We start from the raw sequence: 18,466 nt of genomic DNA, 5'->3' as shown, positions 1-18,466 counted from the left end.
GAGGGGAAGGCACAAATTAAGCACAGCACCTAAAAGCCCATAAAACCAGACCCATAAAGCCTGTCATGAACCTCTCTGTACAAATACTGCAGTCCACAGGTGAAAGCAGCAGACCTGCAAGGATTTCACCCAGACAAAGATCCGTTTTACCTACAAAGTAGGCAAACCCTTGGCAGCTACAGCCAAAATGTCATGTTGCTCTGAGCACACAATTGCTCAAGGTCCTCCTGGGGTGGGCAGTGATTAAAGGGACAGCAATGGCAGCCAGCGACACACCTTGTGCCACAAAGGGTGACCAGACATGGAGTGAGATCTGGCAGAGATTACGGAAGAAAGACAGAAACTGGCAATGTGCAGGGGATGGAAGGGAGGTGATGGGCCCAAGGAGTCAGAAAGGGGGCACAGCAGCCTCTCCCCCCATGGTGACTGGCCACCAGCTCCACAGTGAGCAGTGCCCATGTTAGGCTGTCTGGCTGTGTGCCATGAAGGGTGCTGGCTGGGGAGCAACCCCACTGCCTGGCCCCAGCCTATGGCAGAGGAGCAAGGAGTGGCCCCAGGACCTTCATCCGCAGCGTGTGAGACCTGGCAACTTAGCTGAGCTTCCCTCCACAGACCCTGGCCTGATCAGGTCCTGTTTGACCTCCAGGTAAAGCTGTACAGATATTTGCATCCTTCCTAAGGCAATCAGGGCTGGGCGAGGCAGGAATATCGTCATTTCCCTTTCATTGTCCAAATATCCTTTGCCCTAGAGGGGTTGCACAACTTCTGCCTGCTGGGACAGCTGGACAATATCCATCAGCCTGCATTGGCTGTACTGCAAGCAGTATTTCCAAAAGCAGACATGTGATATAGGTGCTCATATCATCTTGCAAGTCAAGAGGACTTGTGCTACTTTGAAGACTTTCAGTCCACATGAGCAAAGAACTTTAAATATTTTGAAAGCCATTTGAGAAGCACATAAATATTTAGTTAGGGTCCATCCTATTTTAGACAAATAAAACTACCTACAGGAGCCCTCAAAGATGCTCACATCACACCAAGGATCATTGTGGGGCTGACGTCTCCTCTGAAGGTTGCTTGTTTGATCTGTTCGCTGTTCTCATCCCTCTTCCCTCCTACTCTTTGGCTCCTGCAGAGAAAAGTGGTGACATGATTTATAGATGTATTCTGAGGCATCTGAATACCTTGTTCCTGCTACCTGCTCTAACAACTGCTGTGCCGAGCGCTCACAGAACAAAGGCTCAGGACGAATGAATCCTTGTCTTCACTCATGAGAATGGTTTAAAAAGAATCACCTCCTTCTTCTATTATTTCCTTGTCTTGTTATTTTAATTTTTTTTCCCTGTGCAGACAGCAACATTAAGCCCACTGGAGAATGAATGAATATCAATGAGACAGGGCAAAGATGGAATATGCAGCAGTTCTCTCCCAAACTTATAATGAAAATGCCTACAGGGAGGTGGTATTGCAACACATAACACACACACTCCCACACCCACCGTTTTTGGGAAACATCCACATTTACTGGAAGATGTCTCCTAAGTGGGCAAATTTCCAGTTGATCCTCAAGTTCGTGGTGCACCCACTCTTCTAGCAATTTCATATAGCAATTGTCTTCTTTCAATTACAAATGGAGGTGCAGCCAGGGCCCAGAGATGCAACAGGCTGGGAACACTAGAAAGTTAGATACAGGCTTTGCTGTAAATTCCCACATCAGGGACCATTTCTAATCATAAATTACATTGCTCAGGAATTAAATTAATTTATTTCTTGCTGGCAGGGAAAAGAAAAAAGATGTGTTTCTAACAGAACACAGAGAGGTAGAAACAGTGTCTAGAAACACTGCACCCGCTAAATCCTCCCTTCAAAACTTCCTGAGCCCAGACATTTGCCCAGGGTGCCATGCAGCAGCATCCCCTCCTGCTGCAGCTGTGGGGATGCCCTCACAGCTCTCTGGTCTTATTAAAACTCAGGAGGGAGCAGAGGCTCTTAGTGAGAAAGGGACTCAAGTCCAAAGCTGGTTCATGAAATTGCTGTCTGCAGCAGGAGCTGGTGGCTCCCCAGATCATTTCTGAGTACTCCTAGATCCTTCTTTTCCATAGGCCCCCAAAACAGGGGAACAACAGCTGGGTGTTACAGGACATGTTTCCCTTACAAGGCTGTCCAGGCAGTATCAAGTTCTGGTGACTTTCATCACCTTGGGTAGAGGAGAAGCAGCAAGGGGCAGACCATAAAGCAACATTTCCATGAAGCTATGAGCAAACAACCCCAACCCTGCCCTGCCCCTGCCAAAACAGTCTCAAAAAACAGCCAGCTGCAAAAAGAAATTTTAGTTAACAGCCAGTTGATAGCACGGTTTTTTGAAAAATGGGAGTGATAAGCTTTTCTTCTTTCTGAACTGCGCAATCACTGCCAAGAAGTGTTTTGTTGGGTTCTTATTTTATATGATAAAAAACTCAATGCTGCCCTCTGTCAGAAATGCAGCAGTACTGATCTTCAACTGCTTGTCCTTAATTAACAAGTACTGTGTGTTCTTTCCATGGCACAGCTTTTGACCATAAATCCCCCTCATCCCATCCGAGTGAGAAGGTGATCCGATTGCCGCCCGCCGCTCGGTTTCGTGTGCTAAACATCTGACGGTGATAAATAATGCACCTCAACGGCTCAGCTATTTACAGAGATGGCTCAGCTAAGGATGACTTCATGAAAAGAAGATGTATTACTGCCCAGGTAGAAAAAAGAAATAGTGCAGTTACTGCTTGTGTTTAGTGCAGTTTAAGTGGAAGAATACATGGGTGCTCTGTTAAATGCTGATTAACCTATGGTGTAAAGTGACTTCCCAGTCCATGAAGGCCAAGATGAAGACAAGCCCCCCAGGAACACTGAAAGAAAACACTCCTACAGTCTGGTACTGTGCCTCCTCAGCTGCTCAGTCCCATGCTGTGTGGCTGTAAAATGTGTGTATGGTCCGTGTCGCCTGCCTGCAGCGCAGGGCTTGTGCTGCCTGGACCTCTGCCCAGGGGTGGGTTTAACACACAAGGAGAAGTGCTTGCTTGAAAGGGATAAATTACAGCTCTTAGCTAGGTACCTTGTCAAATAAAAGGCTAAATCCAGAGCTGTTTGGTCCCAGCACACTGTGCTGTAGCAGAGCAATCGAGAAGAGTGTGGTGACAGGAAACACTGCCTGGCTAAGCCCCCTCTCAGCAGGGGCTGGTGAGATTTACACACTGCAGACTTACAGATTGCTGCCTGTAGCTCCCAGTGAGTGGGATGTGTGTGCTGGGCATCCCACAGCTTCCCCCCCGAGCACATCCAAGACAGCTTTTCTATGGCACCATGTCCCACAGGCACTTTAGTCTATCTCCAGAGTGCCTGACAGCTGTGGAGGGGACCAAATGGCCAAGGGGGTGATGAGACCCTCCCTTGTCATTACACCCCCTCATGTGTCACCTTTGCACTCCTGTTGGGGTCACCCCCGTGCGGTCCTTGCACCTCCCTGAGAGGAGATGTTATGGTGGAGCCCACCTTGAGCTCAGCCAGCTGGCAGCCAAAGCAGGGCTGCCCTTGGAGGCCACTTCGGACAGCACGGCCACACTCTCCAGTGCAGTTTGGCAAGGCCGGCAGTCAAGGGAAGGAAATCTGCACTTGTAAAACACCGCGTTTGGTCAGTAGCCACAAGCACAAAGCACCAGGTTGCACTGCTTTTCAGTCAAGGGCTGTCCTTGAGAAGGTGCAGAGGTCTGGGATGAATTTTCTTGACTGAAGACAGCAAAGATATCACTTGGTTTCACAATGAGTCACTGAAACTCGAGAAAGGAAATTCACCAGGGAAATCAGAAGGAGTAATTAAGAGAACATGGTAATTAAAAATGTATCCTAAGAGATCCTGTACGTGACATCCGCACCAGACGGAGAAGCATGCCTTTATCCACCCCAGGTTACAGCAAGTCTGGGGAAAGCTGCAGCCACAAAGTCACCATGGTTACAGATGCACAAAACTGAGAGTGATGAGATGTCCTGCTCTGACACAGCCACAGTGTGCATCTTCAAGCTGCAACCATTTAATTGACCCTGGATTGTGCAATTTAAAAAGAAAGAACCACAGAAAGTCCAAATATATTCAGGAATATGAAAATAGACAGATTAGAGATTTTAATATATGCACACTGTTCAGGGTGTGTGGAGGAATATATAATATGTTATTGGACTGTAAATTGAGGCACTCATTATGCAGCCCTCATTCTGTGTCCAAAGCTTCTGCTTAGATTTGTTTATATCACCTTCTGTCCTAGAGATGCCTGCATTTAACACACTGATGTATTATGTGTCTATTTGCATGCATGCATACTAAGATGTAGTTGTAATACATCATAAGCCCTGCGTACTAATTATCACATGCTAATGTAGCAAATTAACCATACATTAGTTTCCATCAAAAGCAGGTTTCCTTTGCATACAAGGTGCCAGATACAACTTCATGTTGTATGATCAGAGTGGTGCATAATAACCACTTGAATACACTTTCCATGCTATTTTGCTGACATAAATCCAGTGATAAAAGCATAAGAAGCCACCGAGGGTTTTAACTTCACAGCGTTTTACTGCGCATGATAAGGAAATGGGATTTCACTGTCTGAATGTATTCCCAAGGGCACACTGATACACAGTGTTTTTTGGGTAGTGGTAATAGTAAAATCCAAACTCCCTTTCAGACTTCTTAAGGTGTCTTGTTATTTTTGCAAATGCTGTCTTCGTCTGATGCTGGCAGGCTGCCACAGCAAACTTAGCAGGAAGTTACCTTGACTCTATAAGCCAGTCTATAGGCAGGAAGAAGCTCTTTGGAAACACAGGCTGTGTCTTCAGTAGGAAGTAACTCACCTAAGGGTAGCACCAGAGGCAGGTTCTGTCTCTTGCCCTGAGGCTCCCAGTCCACAGGACTACACTGACTGAAATTCCTCGCCCTTATCACCAGAGAGCAAACAGCTTTTCTGTGGCTGGGGAGGCTGTTCTTCCCTCCCAGACCATGGATACATGTGTGACATGCAAATTACATACTCATCCTTGTACTTTTTGCACAGATGTGGCTCCTCAGACGATTTAAGACTTGCTGAAGGTGTGTGGATGGAAGTACAGCAACTTCCACTGAGCCACAGAGTCAATTGCACCTCACAGGAAGTTTACAGGAGTGCTCTTCTGAGCCGAGGTCTCAGTGGATATAACAGAATGGCTGCCTTTGCTCCTGGGAAGATGAGGAAACTAAACAGTAGTCTTTTTGCTCAAATATCTGAGCTTTATTTTACTTTCAAAAATACAAGTTTGTAACTCTTAGGCTATGGATACTCAGTATAAAGCATAAAATGTTTTTCCTTGGAAGCACTGGAAACACCTGCTCTATATATAATAATGGAACATAGCACAGAGCAACCCAAGTTTCAAACACCAAATTTCGGAAAAGCTGGTCCAAGTAGTGGTTCACAGGCAATGAAATTGCTGTCAGCATTTGGCAATAAAGGATTATAACTGCTGGGCTGGTAAGAAGAATCAGGCATTACAGAAACCCTAATTAAAAAGGAAGTTATTTGCCTACCCGTACATGATTACACCTTAGTCATGTCACTGCCATCCCAGCTCAATTTCCCTCCAAGTGAGGTGACCATGGTCTGTAGTATCGACCGTGATGTATGTCTGCAAACATCTTGGTGTGAGCTGTGCTCATGGTGCCCTTGCAGCTCCCAAGTATCCCATGCCCACAGTTCCCTTGGCCTGGACGAGACAGTCCATGGGCTTCTGTGGCAGCTGAAATGCCAAGGTTTAACTTTCAGCTACTGAAACTCCTTCACCCTAAAATACAAGATCTTCAAACCAGCCTTTTCCCAAATTATGTTTTTTTCTGAGCAGTTACTTTGCTCTGTGCTACACATTTAATTGTCCGGAGCCTCAAGCTGTCGATCTGTGCTCCTCACATGTGTTCTCGCTGCTTGTATCAGCCTTGCTGCCATTGCCAGCACTTTGAGACATCTCTTTCCCCAGAATTGTTCAAATATCAGTAGGGGGCATTATTGTCCGAGGCTGCCTGGTCTCAGAGTGCTGCCTGCGGTTCCTTATTCCATTCCGTATTCTCCAGGAAGACTGTCCGTGAGCAGATTGTGTGGTGACTAGAGAACTAAGACCACTTTGGTGGGTAATCCTACCAGGAGTTAATGATCCTAGAACCAAAGCCACAGTTTAAAGGCTTTGTGATCTATGTGTGATCATAGTCACACATTATATCTGCTGTCTATTTGAAGAAATGTTCTGTAGCATAAATTTGTCTATAACAGTCCCATCAGCAGAATCAGATGTTTACAGCTCAGAGGAGTTTGCATGGCCCTTCTTTATGAGGCATAACATCACTATGTCTTGTAAAAGGAAACAGAACAGGAATACCGTCTACAAGTTAGATTCAAGGATGGGAATATGCCTCGAGGTTTCCACTGAGAAGAGTGGTATTTTGCAATTTTACTTTTATAGCACTTAGTTTATTAAAAGACCTCAGATCCCTTTCACCTCCAAATTTTCAGAATGTGTCAGCATTCCTCTGGTCAGGTTTTCTTTTAATCTTTGACTTTGTAACTGGTAAAGTCATCTTCAAACATGACCTACAGCAGTGCTCTGACATGAGCTTGTGCTTGTGCTCTGGATCCAATTCATTCAAGTACAGAGGAACCAGCAGAGGGATCTATGTGCTGCTAACACCCTGAAAATAGGACTTACAGAGTCTCTGTGAATACTTTGGCCTTGAGACCACTAAAGGGGGTGAATTTCAGATCAAAATTGGACTCCATCTTCAAGCTACAATGTGATTTTCACGCCTGGGCTTTGCTTACTAAAGATTTCTATTACAGCCCTAGGACAAAAATGCTAATCCAATAGCTTTCATCCTGCTAACATCTCTGTCCCATCTCACTTCCCAGCCACATTCTGGAGTCTGCTCTGATAAAAGGATATGCTGCAAGGAAGGCTGAACTGATGGCCCGGTGCTTCTTTAAACAGTTGTGCATTTAGTCGCTAGCCACTATGAAAGAGTTGGATTAATTTTTATTGCGTAGGCCTCTCCGTGGAATAGCTCAGTCATTTGCTCCAAGAAAGAGCAAAAGCTCCTCTTTTCTTCCATCCCTGCTCCAGTGCTCAGGTGACACCCATCAGATCTGCATCACACACAGTGAAAAAATGCAGAGGGTTATTCTGTCCCCTAAACTGAATGTAATTGGGGATTCAGCTGCATCTGAGTTAGCACAGGAATTGCCATCAGGAATAACCCCTCAGACCATCTGACCCAGTGTTCTTCACAAGAGAGTGCCAACACCACCTGACCTGGAAAAAGAAGCAAGAAAACCTAATAGCACTGCTACAAAGGTTAGCTTTGGTCTGGGACCATGAGGACTGGCAGCTTCCAAATGCTTTGAATGGTGCATTGCTGGTGAATGTAATTCTTGGCTGCTCCAGCTCTCCATGCCGCAGCAACTTCTTTCAGACCTGTAATAAGGAAAGACAATGGTGAAGACTGGGAAATGCCAGAAAGACGCAAAGAATTCACACATTTAAATCAGGCTTAAGTGAAAGACACAATTTCCAAAGTATTGGTTTGCATATTTACTGTATTGTCTGCATCCCATACCAAGAATTACTCATTCCTGGCATCATTCTTGCCTGTGAAACACAGTAATTGCAATTACACTTCCTAAAAAAGTCCAGCACTTTACCTTAAACAGCCCAATGCCTTTTGCCAAACTCACCTGCAAGGAAATATTTTTGATGAAATGCTTGAGAAGTCACAACAGACATCAGGTCTGACTTCAGTGTAAGCATCCCTTCACGTGACACAACATTTTTGTGTGTGGAAAGGAAGATAAAAGCCCTTTCACCACTGGGTGCTACTCTACAAGCTAATCACTACGCTAGTGTGCAGATGTTCTTTTGATACGACCTTTTTCATACTCCACACAGCAGGTTGTTTAGGTTTTCTGCGAAGAAAATGGAAAGAGACCCAGTGGGTGACTGGAGTACTGCATGTTTGTTATTACCCACCTCACTCATCATAGCATCATATGAGTCGATGTGCCTGTGATTTCTTTTTTTTTAACATCTAATGCAGTTGCTAGGAGTTGCCAATGCAGTGGTGCTGCCTGTGGAAGATTAAAGGATTGAGAAGTGAGGACAGATTTAAAATCTACAATTTAAATCCAAGTGGCACAAGAGGAAGAGCTTAATTTTCTATATCATTTCAGGCGTGAAGCAGAAGGTGACCCTGCGGAAATCATTTTAATAATACAAATGAGATGGGATGTGTCATCTGTAAGTGAGGGAGCAGGGGGAAGGCAGCCGCAGTTCACAGGGGGCTGAGCTGCAGGGTGATGGAGAGGCTTCAGATGGAGATGATTCTTCTGTCAGCACAAAGTGCATGAGGGGAGAGCTGGGGCACGCTCACAGACAGTGGTGCTTTGAAAGAGTAGGGAAATAATCCTGTCTGAGAGATGCTCTGTCTTGCTGTGACATGAATGCAAGGAGCCAAACTCCCTGCTCAAATATGCAGGCAAATGTTAAATGTTTTCCACTACAAGAGAAGAAAGAGAAAAAAAAGAAAATCTAGGGGAAAAAAAGGAAAGAGAAGGAAAAAAGAGGGCAAAAAAGAGTATCTGTGCTGCTGTCACCCTGGAGAGTTCTTTTCCATCTGATGTATGAATTCTTCAGCCAATAGACAGGTGCTGAATTCACATTACATCCTTGAGGCCCTGTATTCCCAGAGAAGTGAAGCATTATTCTTTGCCTTGTTTTCATTTATTTTACTGGGCTAGTTAAAAACTGAGCTCATAGGAACACACTTTCTGGGGCAAGCAGAATTCAACCAGGGGTGTTGGGGTCCCTCCCCTGCCCTGTAGCCCTGGCAGAGGGGCCCTGAGGGCACAGACACGGGGTTTCCCTGCCCCTGCTCAGCCTCGTTCCCATGGGTTGGTTTGTGTTCCCTGCGCGGGCAGAAGGACCCTTGGTCCCGTGACTGGAACAGTTCCTGGGCAGAGCCCCGGCCATGCGGCTGGAGAAATAAACATCTCTGAAACATCTAGCAAGAATCTGTCTGTCCATATATATTTCTTTTCCACGGGACTCCTGGTTTGATATATGCGTGTTGCAGTATTCCCACTGCAACATAATGGTGGGGAATTGTGAGCAGAATGATCCCCGATCCCTAAGCGACTGATTTGTGTGAGTAAACCCTGGAAACTTTGGATTCCTCTTCTTGGTTTTGCTTTGCTATTCCATATCTAAACCATGGAGGAACCGTGGGAAGACTCTTGGCTCTCAGAGCCGCATATGGACATTTATCTTAAACTTAAAATGATTCTTGAACAACGATTTGTAAATTTTAGCTTGATTCAAGCTCAAAAAGAACTGAAACACTTCCTGGCATGGTTGTTTAAGAACTTTTTCTATGTTTCTTGGGATTTAATTCTTACCAAGGGCTTTTGGAAAACCGTTTGGACACAGTTAATACTGGAGTCAAAATATATGCCAATGGAAGAATATTTTCGTGAATATTATTTAGTTACCGAGACTGTTGAGCAATGTCGGCTATGTCCTGGCGAAGGGAAGCCTGGCGCAGGGACCGTGCGGCCCAGGCCACGTGCACCGAGCGCTCTGCGAGCAGCAGCGAGGCAGTTCCCGCGCGCGGGCGGAGCCACGCGAGCCGCAGTGTCAGTGGCGGAGCGAGGCGCAGCGGGAGCGGCGGGACCCGGCGGTGCCCGCCCGGCCCCGCGCAGCGCATGGTGGAGCGAGCCCCGTGAACGCCCGGCCGAGAGGGGCGGCGCGCGGGCGGTGGTGGCGGCGATGGCGGTGGAGCGGAGCCGCGCCCAGCCGAGACGCGCGCTGGAGCAGGGCACGGGGGGGTCATCGCTTGGGGGCCCGGCCGAGACGTGGGTGCAGCGCCCGGCATCGGCAGCGAAGCTGCGACCAGAGGAGGCGACGCACGGAGAACTGAGCGGTGCGGCCCGGCCCGGCCCGCGCAGCCCCGAACGCGACCCCGGGAAGAGCGCGCAGGCACCAGCAGCCCCGACAATTCCAACACGGGAGCGACCGAAGGAGAGAGCAAAGACGCAGCGAGACAGAAAACAGCAGCCACTCGGAAAAAGGAAAAGATCATAGTAACTAAGATCTTAGGGATAGTAAAATGGTATAATGTTAAGCAAAATTATGGTTCTATAACAAGGTGTGACAACCAGCAAGACATATTCGTGCATAGAACTGCTATTAAAAAGAATAACCCTGAAAAATGCATCCCAAGCTTGGGAGATGGAGAGGTAGTGGAATTCAAAATTATACAAGGTAGAAAAGGGTTACAAGCATCGCAGGTCACTGGGCCTGATGGTGTTCCTGTAAAAGGCAGTATATATGCTAAAAATCGTAGTCATGTTAGACAGTATCTCCCTTGTAAACCCCCCCTACAGTCTCCCTTTCCTAATCCCACCTTTCCCTTTTACCCTATGTCCTATTACCCCCAGTGTATTCCCAATCCGTTTTTTCACCCATGGTTTCCCTCACAAAACCGTGCTTTTGCCAATTGTTTCCCCAAAAATCCCTTTCCAATGCCGAGTGGGGGATGAAAAGGGGAAGGGAAGAAGTTAAACCCTCTCCTGCCTCAGTTTCCCCACAAAGCATGCTCAGAGAATTCTGTCTCCCTTCTGTCAGCCCTAAGATGTTCCACAGAATCTGTTTGGACATTTAAAGACTCAGGAGGGTGGCTTGTTTTGTCTTGAAACTGTTCTTGTTATGTTTATCCAGTTGTTTTCATTCTCCTTTTATGAAAATAAAACGGGTGAGGTGTTGGGGTCCCTCCCCTGCCATGGAGCCCTGGCAGAGGGGCCCTGAGGGCACAGACACGGGGCTTCCCTGCCCCTGCTCAGCCTCGTTCCCATGGGTTGGTTTGTGTTCCCTGCGCGGGCAGAAGGACCCTCGGGTCCCGTGACTGGAACAGTTCCTCGGCAGAGCTCCGGCCATGCAGCTGGAGAAATAAACATCTCTGAAACATCTAGCAAGAATCTGTCTGTCCATATATATTTCCTTTCCACGGGACTCCTGGTTTGATATATGCGTGTTGCAGTATCCCCACTGCAACACAGGGGAGCCAGCTTTATTACCTGGCCCGGCCCTCCCAGTTCACTTCTGCAGTACCTAGGGCTGCTATTGAGGAGGGCAAGGTCCTAGTTAAGTTGTGGGAAATTTCACTGGGACCAAACGTTTCCACTTGAAAGCAATGCCACACAAGGATGGGTAGTTGGCACTGCCTTCTGGCTGGCCTGGAATAGGATCATCTAGAAAAGCAGGACAACCACCTTCCATTCTCAGTCACAGTCTGGCCCTCATAAGAGGAGATAAAGACAACATTTGCTCTCACTCAGAAGAAAGATCTGAACCCTTTTAGGCAGGAGCCAGCCAGTCCAGACTCCTCTGCAGGTGGGAGAAGGGTGGAATGACCATCACTTCCTCAGGAAGTGGGCAGTAGGGATTATGCAGCAGAGGAATCATTGTAACTCATCCTCACTTGGATTTAGAACCACAGTGGTTGTGCATGCATGCCAAAACAAATCACTGAAAATGAAAGTAATTGTCCAGAAGGAAGACTGGGGTGAAAAGCAAGGATTTCTTAGCATCAGGCTTGATGTTTCCTGTTGTTTTTCAGGATGGACACAGCTCTCAGCTGCAGCCACTGGAAAGCAGCACTCTTGGAAGGGGGTATAATGCCTTCTTGTTTTCATATCCAAGTGTCATTAAATGAAGGTGACAAAAGTTAGATTATGCTACACTGGGGGAAAGCTCACATCTTACAAAAAGCAGGTACAAAGAGCAAGAGGCTGGACTGCTGCCACAGTTCAACCTTCAAGTGAAGCAGGGGTATTTATCTTCTATGTCCAGACCTCATACTTTCGCTATGGAGGTGTAAGGCATAAAACAGTTTCCTTTCCTGTAAAATCATAGGATATGTGCTGCCAAAACCTTACGTGAATGAAGGACATCATAGCTCATTAGGAGTGCAGAAGGGGTCCAGGGAGTGAGGATGATCTGTGGCATAAGCAGTCTTAAAGGAAAAAAATTAAAATTCTCTCTTGTGTGACAGAGAGTACCAATGTCAGTAATCTCTCAGGATTTCAGCAGGGTGGCCTGGAAGAGATGGCTGAAGAGAGGGTCTCCAAAGGACTGCTCATTTTGGTGAATTTCAGGTGTCAGTTTAAACTTCAGCCTCCGAGCTAACCAGCGACAAACTAGGCATCCCAAAATATATTCTAGCCACAAGCTATCACGTATTTTTCTGAGAGTTACAGATGGATACTTGGGAGCCACAATGCATGCTTAAAAAAAAATGGAAAGCAAATATTCTGCTAACCACAAGTTGGCAGAAAGAACTGTTGAAAATCCTGTCCCCAAAGAGCTCATGAATAAAGGAAAGAAGCTCTTTGAAAAGAGAGACAGAGCGTGTGAAAGTCGAGGTGAACCACATCTTTATTTGTTATCACCAGCCTGAAGAGCTAAACACTCTTTTATTTTGTTACAAATACTCACATGTAGAAAAAAGGAAACTACTCCTCTGTGAAGACTTTGTTTTGTTATTTTATTAAAGAACAAATTCCATTTCAAGTTACCATTTGCTGGTGTTAGTTTTATTTCTCAAACAGAAGCAGGGAAGCCCTGTGGTACTGAAACCCAGCTGATACTGGGTGCTTTTAGCAGTAACATCTAGATGGTATTTTATTTAATTTACAAAATCAGATACTTAAGGCTTTGCAAAGGCAGATCTGCAGCCTTAATCCATCCCCTTGTGACAACAGGCTGGAATCAGCCTGTATACGTGCATAGTGTAGAGGAAGAGGCAGAAGGAACAGATAGGCATATTAATTAAAAACAAAAAATGAATTGATAAATTATACCTCACAATATACAAAAAGGAAGGTAAGACCAGATGTATCAAGCCAAGCCAAAGACCAAAATTTGTGTAGTCACAGTGTGGTGAACACACAGAGACATTGCACATTTTCAGTCATGTCTCTTACCAACAGTAATTCTCATGGAAGCAGGACACGGTCCTCTTTTAGAGGAATTCCTGCCAGGAAGGGTGGGAGGATGAAAGAAGTTGTGGTGATAGGAACCCCTTTTTATGCAGAACAGCAGGTGTGAGAGAGTAGGTCCAGAGTACATAGGGCTGGGAAAGCAAGAGGCAGGAACCTCATTGAATATGGGAGCCATTCTCAGTGACAGGGATGCCGGGCACTGCAGTTGGAGGATTTGTAATGACAAGACATGGTTAGCAGGTCTCATAAACATCCCATGTGGAAGAAGAGTGATTAAATGGATCACCTTCCCCCTGCATCTAGAGCCCTCTCATGCTGTGCCAGTGGCAACAGCCAGCATTGTTCCTGCCACTTCCAAAAATGCCTCTGGGTTGGACATTGCTTGGTGCAGAAAGGAGCTGGTCTCTTACGACCTGGGTAATGTTTCTCATGGATTCTGGGCTCACGCTCTCCCACTTTCTGCTGGACAGCTCTCCACCTCAGCAGTTAAATACACGACAGTGCTGTCACCTTAAACAGGCAGACTACAGAACACCACAAAGAGCAGAGCACCATCAATTCAGTCACTGAGTGACACGAGGTACTAAGAGTGATGAATCTTTCCTACACGGACAAGAAATGATTGATTTGAATAATTGCCCGGAATATTCACATGACACTCGAACACAGTTGCTGTCATGATTACCAATGTCTCTCTTTCTCACAGCAAGTCTATAATTGGCAGGAGTGTCTTAGATAATTTATACAGCAACAAGATTTTCACACTTTCCCAGTTTTGGATAGTTGCTAATATTTCATGAGACAGTCATTTTGTCATACAAGGGAGATTTTGGCACATCTGTTGTGCCGACTGTCATTGGGTTTCTCCACTTTCCTGTCTTTTTTAGTCATTGTCACTAGTACCCACCTATTCCTTTTTTGTGTTGTGGAGATTTATATTTAGTCATGGTATTAGATTAGCGCAAGTCTTTTTCTGTATTTAACAGGAACTTCTACTTCAAGTCCATATGTGAATGGATTTCCTGTTATAAGGAAAAAACCCTTATTTCTTAGTAATTTGCCTGTACCATGTGGTTAAATAAGTGAATGGCTAAATAAATCAGGTGTTCGCTTATCTAACTGTCCTGCATTCCCAAACTAAGCAGACCACTCCAAAAACCAAGCAGAAGCTGTCACTACTCCACGAGGAGCTAGGAAAGATCTGTTCCCTCAGTTTCTTTGCTGTCATGCTAGTGCAGATTGCCACATGTTGCTCACTTCTGTGCTCAGTGGGATCCGACTGCTAGCAGCAGAAGCAGGGGCCGGTGCCCTGCTTGTGGGACTGGAAGGACTTTTTGTTCTCTTAATATCACCGTGAAACTAGTTGATAGCTTTAACTGTCATCCTTAGAAGTTTTTTGTTGATCTGTCTTTGTATAGAATAGTCATGTTTACTTGCCTGTTTAACAGCACATGTGCTCTTTTCACCTCATTTTACCCGCAACAAGATAAACAAAGCCTTAACCTTCTTTGGCAACACCAGCAATTACCCAGCCCTTGGACTCAAGGAGTGAAACACTGGGATCAGAACTGTGCTTTCAGAACGCCCAGTGTCCTCACCACCTCGTAGGCACAAGTCATTTCAGTGGCAGAGTTTCTCAGCAGCAGATTTTTTTCTTTTTCTACTCCTGCGTGTGTTCGACATCAGTGTGTGAAAAATTGCTACTAGAGGGCAGATACTGATCATGATACAGCTATTACTGGCTGCCAGATACTGCAGAGATTGGGGTCACTGCTTGCTTTTTCCAAAAGAGAGACAGTTTAATGAAATCTTGCTCTTCGGAAGCAAGAAAGTGTTTATCCCCTGCAAACAAGTTCATAGTCCTGAGGTAGAATGACATGAATATGTATGATTTCTTTAGTGAATTACATGAATTTGTAAGAGAGGTTTGAGGCATATAGCACTTTCAAAGTCCCTCGTTCAGCTCTCTCTGCTGTCTGCATTTAGCATATGCTGAGCAGATGTGCAGAGAGTTCCAGGGTGCCACCAGTCCCCAAAGGTTTCACTGACGTTTTTGGCTGAAATGGTTTTCCTTCGCAGGATGATTAGGCAGCAGCACAGTCCATGGATGTTGCTTATTACCTCTTACAAGACTGGAATCACTAGTGCTCATCCAGTTTTACATACTGGCTGGTTGGCCTGCAAGCTCTGCTGAGCTGTGATTATACCACAGGCAGACTGCCACATCCCTTGGGCTTGTGTGTCCCACTACCCCCACCAAATGCATTTTACAAGGCTGACATTTAAAAAAATCTGAGTGGCTAAATCCCAGCAAGATCCTACCAACAACTTGTGTAGATCCTTCTCTCTGTCCTGCTGCAGAAAGGTTAAGAGCACAAGTGCCCACAATTTGTGCAGCACATAGAGGTAGTGAAAAGCAAGGCAAAGCAGAGGCAATAGGTAAATGGCCAAAAAAGCTGAGGCAGCATCACACAGAGACACACAACAAAGAAGCCAGTGGATCTAGTTGACTTCAGCTGAGCAAGGCTTGAAGTGCTGCAGTCTGCTGTGTTGATGTTCATGAGCAGGCACATCAGTGACTCTGGTGGGTGGAGTCAGCTTCCAGGATCCAGCCCTGTGATATTTTCTCATTCAAAGAGGCTGCACATACAGAGAGAGCGATAGTCCAAGTGTAGAAGGTGATGTGAGGAGAGGATGTATGAGTTGGAAACATTCCAATGTTTACTTCAGGCTGGAGATACAGCTCTGTCTGTTGAACCATAAAGGTTGGCTCAACGGTTCCAGCTCCCATTTGTGAGCCCATCCTCTGCCTGTGTCTATAAAAGCTGATTTATTCCCTGAATGGTCATATCAGAAGTAATTTGGGCAATATGACTGTGTGATACTACGCTGAAGCTCAAGTTTAAGCCAGGCAGAGTCTTCTTATAGGTCCCATGTTGTATCTACCAACCTTGTGCAAATGTCTTGGGCATCTGTCCAAAATTGCACTAGGCACCTATGCCTGGGCACCTGAAGGGCCTGTCTCTGCCATTAGCACGTTCACATTGCTTCCAATAGGTACCCCCTGTAAAACCTTGCATTAAGGAAAACGCATCCCTACCCCTTATAGACCATGGACTTAAACAGATCTGGGCCTACAAACTTCTTACTCCAGGAATAGCGAATGAATGGTTTTGCATGAAAAGTTTATCAGATTATGCTCCTTTTCCCATTGCAGGTTATTCTGAAGCAGACATGACAATAAACCACCACAACCCTATGAATATTTCGCAGAAACATATTTCAGCTTATGGGTGTTCTTTTTTCTTGAATGATTAGGTCTGTGTCTTTGGCCATTCATCATCTGTGATACGTGACTGGCCACTTGATTCCAATTACTGTAGTGTCTGGCTTTTGACTGGTTCATTAAATATTTCATAACAAGGAGGAAAAGTAGCACTGCAGATGACATTTATGTGAATATGCAAGCAGGTATTTGTGAAATCTTAGTCAGGATTTCTACTCACAAATGCTTTGGGAAGATTTATAGATACCTCTAAACATTGTTGAAATAGTGACTTTTTATCCCAGTGAAAATTCCAATGAGATAATGAAAATTATGATGATAATGATTATTTGGCACTGTTACTCTAGTTAAATGCATGGGGGTCCAGCATTCTGAAGTCTCTCCAAGACTGGACTACAACTCAGAAACTTATGGAGAAACAGAGTAGATGGTATCTCTCGCAATGGATTTCATTAGTGTAATAGCTCTTGAACAAACTGGAAAACAAATCTCAGAAGCCTGACATTTGCCTTGTCAGTCCATGGGAGCTCAACACTAAAATTCATAGACATGTAACGAAATTAAATTTTAAGTAGCAATAAGCATTCCTGAAAACCCTCAGTTCTTGTGTGCATCTCTTGTAACCCAAGTTAATTCTTCAGATCATTAGCTACAAAATCTGTAAGGCAGAAAAAAGAGGCTGGAGGAAGAAGTACTAAGCTTTTATATTTGATTTCCCCCAAATGCCTATCAGCTTTTCAGGAGAGAACTTTTCAACAGTTAAACTTTTATCTTAAATTCCTGCATGCATGTTTAGCAGTCCTGTCACTCTGGAAGCATTTAGCTATGCATACAAACACCAGCTGATGTGAAAAGTGCTACCAAACCACTATCTGTCCTTCCCATTGAGTGAGAGCTCTGTCCGGGCCTGGAAATGGGAAGCTCCCATGAGAAACAAAAACCTGAGTGAACTGGATGACAAAAGCCCCATTGACTTTGGGAGAGGCTGGGAGCAGAGGTACCGTTACACACACGTGTCCACCTGCTCAGACGATTCAACCTCTTGTTGCAGGCTCAGCATGCTCTCCGTGGTTTATTCAAGCTGTAATGGTCTCTGGGTTGCTCTGGTGAAGCCTGACCTTAGCAAACCCCACCATGTGAATGGGACCCGCCACTGCTGTCACAATTTCCCCGGTGGGAAGGAACCTTCCTCCACTAAGGATGCAGGTGCCTGCGATCTGTCAGGTTTTCCTGGTGGATTTGGAGCCGTGAACTCATCATAAGGATGGCTGCCCTCTGCTTTAGCACCTCCTTCTCACTGGAAGAGGGCAGGGAGTGTGGGCAGCAAGCAAGAAAGGAGCCTGTCAGGCAGGGAGAGCAGAGGAAGGGACCCAAAGGGACAGGGGAAGGCCAGTGTGAGGAGGTGCTGGGAGGGACAGCAGAAGAGGAGGCTCGGGGGGGACCTCATTGCTCTCTACAACCACCTGAAGGGAGGTTGCAGTGAGGCGGGGCTGGTCTCTTTTGCTATGCCTAGCATAAGAGGACAAGAGGAAATAGCCTTAAGCTGGGACGGGGGAGATTCAGATAAGATATTAGAAACAAATTTTTCACTGTTAGAGTGGTCAGGCATTGGAATAGGTTGCCCAAGGGCGTGTTGAAATCACCATCCCTGGAGGTGTTCAAGAGACACTTGGATCTGGTGCTGGGTGAAGAAGTTTAGGGATTACAGTGGTAGTGCTGGGTGGACACTTGGACTGGATGATCTGAAAGGTCTCTCCCAGCCTTGATGATTCGATGATTCTATGATTCTGTGGAGGCTGGAGGAAACTTGGGAGAAGGACGACAAGCAGACGGCTGGCAAAATCAGAGGGCTCCAGGAAACCGATCAGCCGAGGAGCCAAGAGCTGGGCAGCCCGGAAGAACGCCGGGAGGAGAACCCGCCGGGCTGCGATGGGAGCAGGGGTGGGAGCTGGGACCGGGTGCAGGCTGTGCGCTGAACGCGGGGCAGGAGCGAGGGCGGGGTGTGCGCTGAGCGCCCGGGCAGGAGCGAGGGCAGGAGTGAGGGCAGGAGCGAGGGCAGGAGCGAGGGCAGGAGCGAGGGCAGGAG

Source organism: Corvus kubaryi, unplaced genomic scaffold (assembly GCF_017639235.1).
Source record: "Corvus kubaryi isolate FWS band 111438036 unplaced genomic scaffold, C.kubaryi_AGA036_p1.0 37398, whole genome shotgun sequence".
In the NCBI taxonomy this organism is placed as follows: domain Eukaryota; kingdom Metazoa; phylum Chordata; class Aves; order Passeriformes; family Corvidae; genus Corvus; species Corvus kubaryi.
Note: the sequence above shows the minus strand (reverse complement) of the source record.